Raw genomic sequence first — 9,000 nt, 5'->3', positions numbered from 1 at the left:
TTCCTTTCAGCTCAAATTATGGTTGAATGGGTGAATCAGACGACAAGGATGTCGACACCTCTGGACAATCGACAGGCCTGGATAGAGTGGATGTGAATGTGGAGAGGATGCGTCCATTAGTGGGAGAGTCCAGAACCAGAGGGCACAGCCTCAGAATAAAAGGACGTACCTTTAGAAAGGAGATGAGAAAGAGGGTGGTGAATCCGTGGAATTCACTGCCACTGTGGAGGCCAAGTCATTGGGTATTTTTAAAGCAGAGATTCTTGATTAGTCAGGGTGTCAGGGGCTAAGAGGAGAAGTCAGATAAATGAATGGGGTTCAGAGGGATAGATATTAGAAACATAGAAACATAGACAATAGGTGCAGGAGTAGGCCATTCGGCCCTTCGAGCCTGCACCGTCATTCAATATGATCATGGCTGATCATCCAACTCAGTATCCCGTACCTGCCTTCTCTCCATGCCACCTGATCCCTTTAGCCACAAGGGCCACATCTAACTCCCTCTTAAATATAGCCAATGAACTGGCCTCAACTACCTTCTGTGGCAGAGAATTCCACAGACTCACCACTCTCTGTGTGAAGAAATGTTTTCTCATCTCGGTCCTAAAAGACTTCCCCCTTATCCTTAAGCTGTGACCCCTGGTTCTGGACTCCCCCAACATCGGGAACAATCTTCCCGCATCTAGCCTCTCCAACCCCTTAAGAATTTTATATGTTTCTATAAGATCCCCCCTCAGTCTTCTAAATTCCAGCGAGTACAAGCCCAGTCTATCCAGTCTTTCTTCATATGAAAGTCCCGCCATCCCAGGGATCAATCTGGTGAACCTTCTCTGTACTCCCTCTAAGGCTAGAATGTCTTTCCTCAGATTAGGAGACCAAAACTGCACACAATACTCCAGGTGTTGTCTCACCAACTGCAGTAGAAACTCCCTGCTCCTATACTCAAATCCTCTTGCTATGAATGCTAACATACCATTCGCTTTCTTCACTGCCTGCTGCACCTGCACGCTTGCTTTCAATGACTGGTGCACCATGACACCCAGGTCACGTTGCATCTCCCCTTCTCCTAATCGGTCACCATTCAGGTAATATTATAAGAAAATAACTGCAGATGCTGGAACAAATCGAAGGTATTTATTCACAAAATGCTGGAGTAACTCAGCAGGTCAGGCAGGATCTCAGGAGAGAAGGAATGGGCGACGTTTCGGGTCGAGACCCTTCTTCAGACTGATAGATAGATCAGCCACGATTGAATGACAGAGTAGACTTGATGGGCCGAAAGGCCTAATTCTGCTCCTATCGCTGATGGTTATGAATCGAATGGCCAATGGGGCAATTCTGCACTTTGAGCTAGCCGGCCAACAGTATTGTGTAAGAAGGAACTGCAGATGCTGGTTTACACCAAAGTGCTGGAGCGACTCAGCGGGACAGGCAGCATCTCAGGAGAGAAGGAACAGGTGACGCTTCGGGTCGGAACCCTTCTTCAGACCTCTGGTTACCTCTGACGAAGGGTTTTGAGCCGAAACGTCCCCTGTTCCTTCTTTCCTCCAGAGATGCTGCCCGTCCCGCTGGGCTGCTCCTGCCCATTGTGTCAGTCTGCCAACAGTACTGCCATGTTGTCATTCTGACACTGCTTTGTATTGATGAAGCACTCTGCACATTGATTAGAAATGGATGCACAGCTACTGACGCATCATCATTGTTGTCGAGATGATGGACCATCTGGCCTAGACTGAAATTTGCAACGTGTCTCATAAAGGAAAAAGGTTAGGCAGGAACGGTGGCACAGTGTAGAGTTGCGGCCTTACAGCACCAGAGGCCCTGGTGTGTTTCTGAATACGGGTGACAATAGACAATAGGTGCAGGAGGAGGCCATCCGGCCCTTCGAGCCAGCACCGCCATTCAATGTGATCATGGCTGATCATTCTAAATCAGTACCCCGTTCCTGCCTTCTCCCCATACCCCCTGACTCCGCTATCCTTAAGAGCTCTATCTAGCTCTCTCTTGAATGCATTCAGAGAATTGGCCTCCACTGCCTTCTGAGGCAGAGAATTCCACAGATTCACAACTCTCTGACTGAATTTTTTTTTCCTTATCTCCGTTCTAAATGGCCTACCCCTTATTCTTAAACTGTGGCCCCTGGTTCTGGACTCCCCCAACATTGGGTGCTGTCTGTACGGAGTTTGTACGTTCTCCCCGTGACCCACGTGGGTTTTTTCCAGGGTCCCCGGTTTCCTCCCACACTCTAAAAACACACAGGATTGTAGGTTCATTGGCTGGCTATAATTGTAGAATTGTCCCGAAAGTGTGTAGGTTAGTGTTAGTGTGCGGGGATCGCTGGACAGCACGGACTCAGTGGGCCGAAGGGCCTGCTTCCACACTATATCTACATTAAACTAAATTAAATTAAATGAGATTAAACTAAATTAAATTAAACTAAATGAAACTAAATGAAACTAAACGAAACTGAACGAAACTAAACGAAACTAAACAAAACTAAAGAAAACTAAAGAAAACTAAAGAAAACTAAAGAAAACTAAACAAAACTAAACAAAACAAAACTAAAGAAAACTAAACAAAACTAAACAAAACTAGACTAAACTAATCTAAACTAAGCTTACTGCAAGGGTTTAGGCGAGGTAACCTAGTCAATCACACAGTCTGAAGAAGGGTCTCAACCCAAAACGTCACCCATTCCTTTTCTCCAGAGATGCTGCCTGTCCCGCTGAGTTACTCCAACATTCTGTGTCTATCTTCGGTTTAAACCAGCATCAGCAGTTCCTTCCTGCACACAGGCCACACTCTCCACCATTGACTCCATCGACACTTCGTGCTGCGTTGGAAAAGCAGCTGACATAATCAAGGACTTTTCTCAACCTGGTCATTCTTTCTTCTCCCTGCTCCCTGCAGACAGGAAGCACAGACACCTGAAAGGGTACACAGCTAGATCGGGAACAGCATCTTTCTCCCTGTATTAATATTTCTGAACAATCCTTCCATTAGCTCGGCTATTGCTTGCACTACAATGCTGAGAACTATATTCTTTAGTTTAGAGATACTGCGTGGAAACAGGCCCTTCGGCCCACCAGGTCCGCGCCGACCAGTGATCCCCGCACGTTAACACTATCCTACACCCACTAGGGACAATTTTTACATTTGCCCAGCCAATTAACCTACAAACCTGTACGTCTTTGGAGTGTGGGAGGAAACCAAAGATCTCGGAGAAAACCCACGCAGGTCACGGGGAGAACGTACAAACTCCGTACAGACAGCACCCGTAGTCAGGATCGAACCCGGGTCTCCGGTGCTGCATTTGCTGTAAGGCAGCAACTCTACCGCTGTGCCACCGTGACCGCCCTATTCTGCACTCTGTATATTTCCCCTTTGCTCTACCTATTGTATGAGTTTGAACAGATTGTATCTATGCACAGTATTATCTGATGTGATTGACTAGCTTTTATACTCTGACTTTGCCCAACCATCTACCTATCAAAAGTTCCCCTGGCCTGTGTCCACCTATCACTCAGTATAGCAACAAAGAACTGCAGATGCTGGTTTATACCAAAGATAGACACAAAGTGCTGGAGTAACTCAGTGGGTCAGGCAGCCCCTCTGGAGAAAACGTTTGGGTGACGTTTCGGGTCGAGACGCATCTTCAGTCTCAGTCTCCTGACCCACTGAGTTACTCCAGCACTTTGTGTCTATCCACCTATCACTTGCCAGGCTGTGACCTACCCCTCCTCTCTTCCAGCCTTCTTCCCCAACCCCCTCCCCCACCCCATCACAATCAGTTTGAAGAAGGGTCCCAACCTGAAAAGTCACCTATCCATGTTCTCCAGAGATGCTGCCTGACCCGCTGAGTTACTCCAGCACTCTGTGAAACGTCACCTTATCCATGTTCTCCAGAGATGCTGCCTGACCCGCTGAATTACTCCAGCACTCTGTGAAACGTCACCTTATCCATGTTCTCCAGAGATGCTGCCTGACCCGCTGAGTTACTCCAGCACTCTGTGAAACGTCCCCTATCCATGTTCCCCAGAGATGCTGCCTGACCCGCTGAGTTACTCCAGCACTCTGTGAAACGTCACCTTATCCATGTTCTCCAGAGATGCTGCCTGACCCGCTGAGTTACTCCAGCACTCTGTGAAACGTCACCTATCCATGTTCCCCAGAGATGCTGCCTGACCCGCTGAGTTACTCCAGCACTCTGTGAAACGTCACCTATCCATGTTCCCCAGAGATGCTGCCTGACCCGCTGAGTTACTCCTAAGCTACTGTATATCCTGTTTTGTAAACCAGCGTCTACAGTTTCTTGTTTCTAAAGCTTGGTACACTTGACACAAAAAGAACATAAACCTAAAATAAGGAGACAGGAGGAGGGAAATGTAAAGGCAGTGGGAATGGGTAACCCATTATCTCATCCAGTTCTCAGATGCCATTGAGTGAAGTTGTGGGTGGCAGATGCCAATGAGGGCGGCACGGTGGCACAGCGGTAGAGTTGCTGCCTTATGCGCCAGAGACCCGGGTTCAATCCCGACTACGGGTGCTGCCTGTACGGAGTTTGTACGTTCTCCCCGTGACCTGCGTGGGTTTTCTCCGGTTTCCTCCCACATCGTAAAAGTGTGCGGGTTTGTAGGTAAATTGGTCCTCCGTAAATTGCCCCCAGTGTGCAGGGAGTGGGTACAAAAGTAGGTAAACACAGAAGGTGGACGCAAAATGCTGGAGTAACTCAGCGGGTCAGGCAGCATCTCAGGAGGGAAGGAATGGGTGACGCTTGGGGTCAAGACCCTTCTTCAGACTGATGTCAGGGGAGTGGGCGGGACAGAGATAGAATGTAGTCGGAGGCAGTAAGACTGGTGGGAGAACTGGGAAGAGAAAGGGGATGGAGAGAGAAAGGGTTACATTGAAGTTAGAGAAGTCGATGTTCATACTGCTGGAGTGTAAGCCACCCAAGCGAAATATGGATTTGGAATCGAAATATGGAAAGTGAGTTATCCAAGCGAAAAACGGAGCTGGGATAACACAGGACTAAACGTGCAAATGGGTGATTGAGGGTCGATTGGTGCGGACTCGGTAGGCCAAGACAATAGACAATAGGTGCAGGAGGAGGCCATTCGGCCCTTCGAGCCAGCACTGCCATTCAATGTGATCATGGCTGATCATTCTCAATCAGTACCCCATTCCTGCCTTCTCCCCATACCCCCTGACTCCGCTATCCTTAAGAGCTCTATCTAGCTCTCTCTTGAATGCATTCAGAGAATTGGCCTCCACTGCCTTCTGAGGCAGAGAATTCCACAGATTCAGAACTCTCTGACTGAAAACGTTTTTCCTCATCTCAGTTCTAAATGGCCTACTTCTTATTCTTAAACTGTGGCCCCTTGTTCTGGACTCCCCCAACATTGGGAACATGTTTCCTGCCTCTAACGTGTCCAACCCCTTAATTATCTTATACGTTTCGATAAGATCTCCTCTCATCCTTCTAAATTCCAGTGTATACAAGCCTAGTCGCTCCAGTCTTTCAACATATGATAGTCCAGTCATTCCGGGAATTAACCTAGTAAACCTACGCTGCACGCCCTCAATAGCAAGAATATCCTTCCTCAAATTTGGAGACCAAAACTGCACACAGTACTCCAGGTGCGGTCTCACTAGGGCCCTGTACAACTGCAGAAGGACCTCTTTGCTCCTATACTCAACTCCTCTTGTTATGAAGGCCAACATTCCATTGGCTTTCTTCACTGCCTGCTGTACCTGCATGCTTCCTTTCAGTGACTGATGCACTAGGACACCCAGATCTCGTTGTATGTCCCCTTTTCCTAACTTGACACCATTCAGATAATACTCTGCCTTCCTATTCTTACCACCAAAGTGGATAACCTCACACTTATCCACATTAAACTGCATCTGCCATGCATCTGCTCACTCACACAACCTGTCCAAGTCACCCTGCAACCTCATAGCATCTTCCTCACAGTCCACAGAGTTTCCACGCTGTACCTCCAAACTCAACTAAACAAAGCCAGCAGCGGAGGAGTTAAAGCTTAAAACCATTGAGCAGCAGGAAGGAAGATGTTGATATGATGGATTAGGGCTCGTAATTGTGCAAAACATGAAACATATTGCCTGATAATTCTGAGGGATCAGCTGAAAGCACGTCTCCTGTGCCCGGTAATGAATAGTACTGTGTGCAGCGCACGTTCGAGAAACGTTCGGGCAGTTACAGGCAACCTGGTTTCTGACTCCCATTGTTATCTGAACAGGATGAGGTTCGAGCTTCAATCTTGCAGCTTAAATGGAGAGTGAGTCTGATCGTGAGGAATATGTGTCACTGCAAGAGCTTAATGCTCACCACGTTTGTCCTCTCCGGCACCGCGCACGTTTGCCTGTGCACTTGCAAACCGAAAAGCTCATAAGTGATCGGAGTGGAATCAGGGCTTTCATAGAAACATAGAAAATAGGTGCAGGAGTAGGCCATTCGGCCCATCAAGTCTACCCCGCCATTCAAACATGGCTGATCTATCTCTCCCACTCAACCCCATCTTCCTGCCTTCTCCCCTGACGCCTGTACTAATCAAAAATCTATCTATTTATTATCTCTGCCTTAAAAATGTCCATTGGCTTGAACATTTTTTAACATGGCAGTTTTCTGTTTACAACGAGTGGTCAACTCTCCCCTCCCACTCCCGCACTGACATTTCTGTCCTGGGCCTCCTCCATTGTCAGAGTGAGGCCCAGCGCAAATTGGAGGAACAGCACCTCATATTTCGCGTGGGCAGCTTACACCCCAGCGGTATGAACATTGATTTCTCCAACTTCAAGTAACCCTTGCTTCCACTTTCTCTCCGTCCCTCCCCCACCCAAGTCAAGTTTCAAAGGATGTGTAGGAAAAAAAACTGCAGATGCTGTTTTAAATCGAATGTAGACACAAATTGCTGGAGTAACTCAGCGGGACAGGCAGCATCTCGGGAGAGAAGGAATGGGTGTTGGAACAAAACCTGCAGATGCTGTTTTAAATCAAATGTAGACACAAAATGCAGGAGTAACTCAGCGGGACAGGCAGCATCTCGAGAGAGAGAGAGAGAGAAGGAATGGGTGTTGGAACAAAACCTGCAGATACTGGTTTAAATCGAATGTTGACACAAAATGCTGAAGAAGGGTTTCGACCCGAAATGTCACCCATTCCTTCTCTCCCGAGATGCTGCCTGACCCGCTGAATTACTCCAGCATTTTGTGTCTATATTCGTACTAGTTTCAAAGTCGTCTTGTTGAGTCTCATTGTCTGAAACTCATTCTCACCGAGCCCACATATAACAATGGCCTGTTTCCTTTATCAACGTTACTTTTTTTGTACATCTTTCATTCATTTGTTCCACATCTCTATATCACTGCCTATATCTCTCATTTCTCCCTCAGTCTGAAGAAGGTTCTTTACCCGAAACATCACCTATTCCTTTTTATCCAGAGATGCTGCCTGGCCCGCTGTGTTACTCCAGCTTTTTGAGTCTATCTTCGGTTTTAGGGGCAAAATTGAAATCATTACCCATTGCCAGATGTAGGAAAATAACTGCAGATGCTGGTACAAATCGAAGGTATCACAAAATGCTGGAGTAACTCAGCAGGTCAGGCAGCATCTAGGAGAGAAGGAATGGGTGACGTTTCGGGTCGAGACCCTTCGTCAAACTGAAGAAGGAATGGGTGACGTTTCGGGTCGAGACCCTTCGTCAAACTGAAGAAGGAATGGGTGACGTTTCGGGTCGAGACCCTTCTTCAAACTGAAGAAGGAATGGGTGACGTTTCAAATTGAAGAAGGGTCTCGACCCGAAACGTCACCCATTCCTTCTCTCCAAGATGCTGCCTGACCTGCTGAGTAACTCCAGCATTTTGTGATACCCATTGAAAGACCATCACTTAAACAGTCAGTATTTGGAATATTCATCCACTGTATCGTGGAATGGGGAAGATATCATATTTTGGAGAATCAGGGAATATTTATGACCTTGTAAAAAGATGCCTCACTCTGCTAAGTGGAGAGGAGAAAATGCCAGCAACATCATTTTATATTTCAAAGACATATTCCCCTTGCTTAGCTGTCCAGATTACATACTGTGATGTTGGCAAATTGCAGAACTCAGAGACAAAAATGGGTTTCCGAGAAAAGAAGTGATTTAAAAAAAAAGAGGTTGACTTGATTGAGACGGTCTGATTGAACGACCCAGAACTCCCAACTGTGATTGCCAAGACCGCCTTTCATTTGTCAAGGAATCTGATATTTGCTCCAAATGAGTAACACACAGACTCGATGAAATCCTGGCAGTTCCCATTCATTCCAGCAAGTTGCTGTTCCTCTCCGAAGTGGTGAACTGGTATTAATATCAATATGGATGTCTCTAACTTCATGTAACCCTTGCAACCAAAGATACTAGAGGAGCAAGATGGACCACTCCATTGACATCGCCTATACTGAAGTGTTGTACGCAAAGGAGCCATTTTAGTAGGCAAAACCTGCCTCTCGCAGTGTAATCAGTGTTTTGGGGGAACAGTATGTGTGATGATACCATTAAAATGCAGAATATATCTCATCTATCAATTCACAGATTTTTGTTATTTTTCTTTTTAAATGTTTCTGCAAGTTTCTGCCGACTAAAATGGCGCCGTGACTTGCTACAGTTTTTAGGGTCGAGTGGTCTATCTTGTTCCTTTAGTATCTTTGCTTGCAACCCTCCCCCTTCTCTCCATCCATCCCTCCCCCACACAAGTCGTACCAGCTTCAAAAACCTCGGCATGATATTTGACTCTGCATTAAAATTTGATAAGCAAGTCAACGCTGTGGTAAAAGCCAGCTTCTTCCAACTTCGAACCATAGCTAAAATCATACCTTTCCTCCAATTCGACGACACAGAAAAAATCATTCACGCTTTCATTTCCTCCCGCCTAGACTACTGCAACTCCCTATACACTGGGATCAGCCAATCTTCCCTGTCCCGCCTGCAACTGGTCCAA

General features: G+C 46.7%; 1 protein-coding gene across 1 annotated transcript in view; it reads right to left on the bottom strand.

Moving 5' to 3' along the window:
* LOC144610622 (noelin-2-like) overlaps positions 1 to 9,000 on the bottom strand; it is a 245,941-nt gene that overhangs the window by 212,800 nt on the left and 24,141 nt on the right. The gene's annotated exons all lie outside the window — the stretch shown is intronic.

The sequence above is a fragment of the Rhinoraja longicauda genome, chromosome 37 (assembly GCF_053455715.1).
Source record: "Rhinoraja longicauda isolate Sanriku21f chromosome 37, sRhiLon1.1, whole genome shotgun sequence".
Taxonomy (NCBI): Eukaryota; Metazoa; Chordata; class Chondrichthyes; order Rajiformes; family Arhynchobatidae; genus Rhinoraja; species Rhinoraja longicauda.
This window is presented reverse-complemented; position numbering and strand designations above follow the sequence as displayed.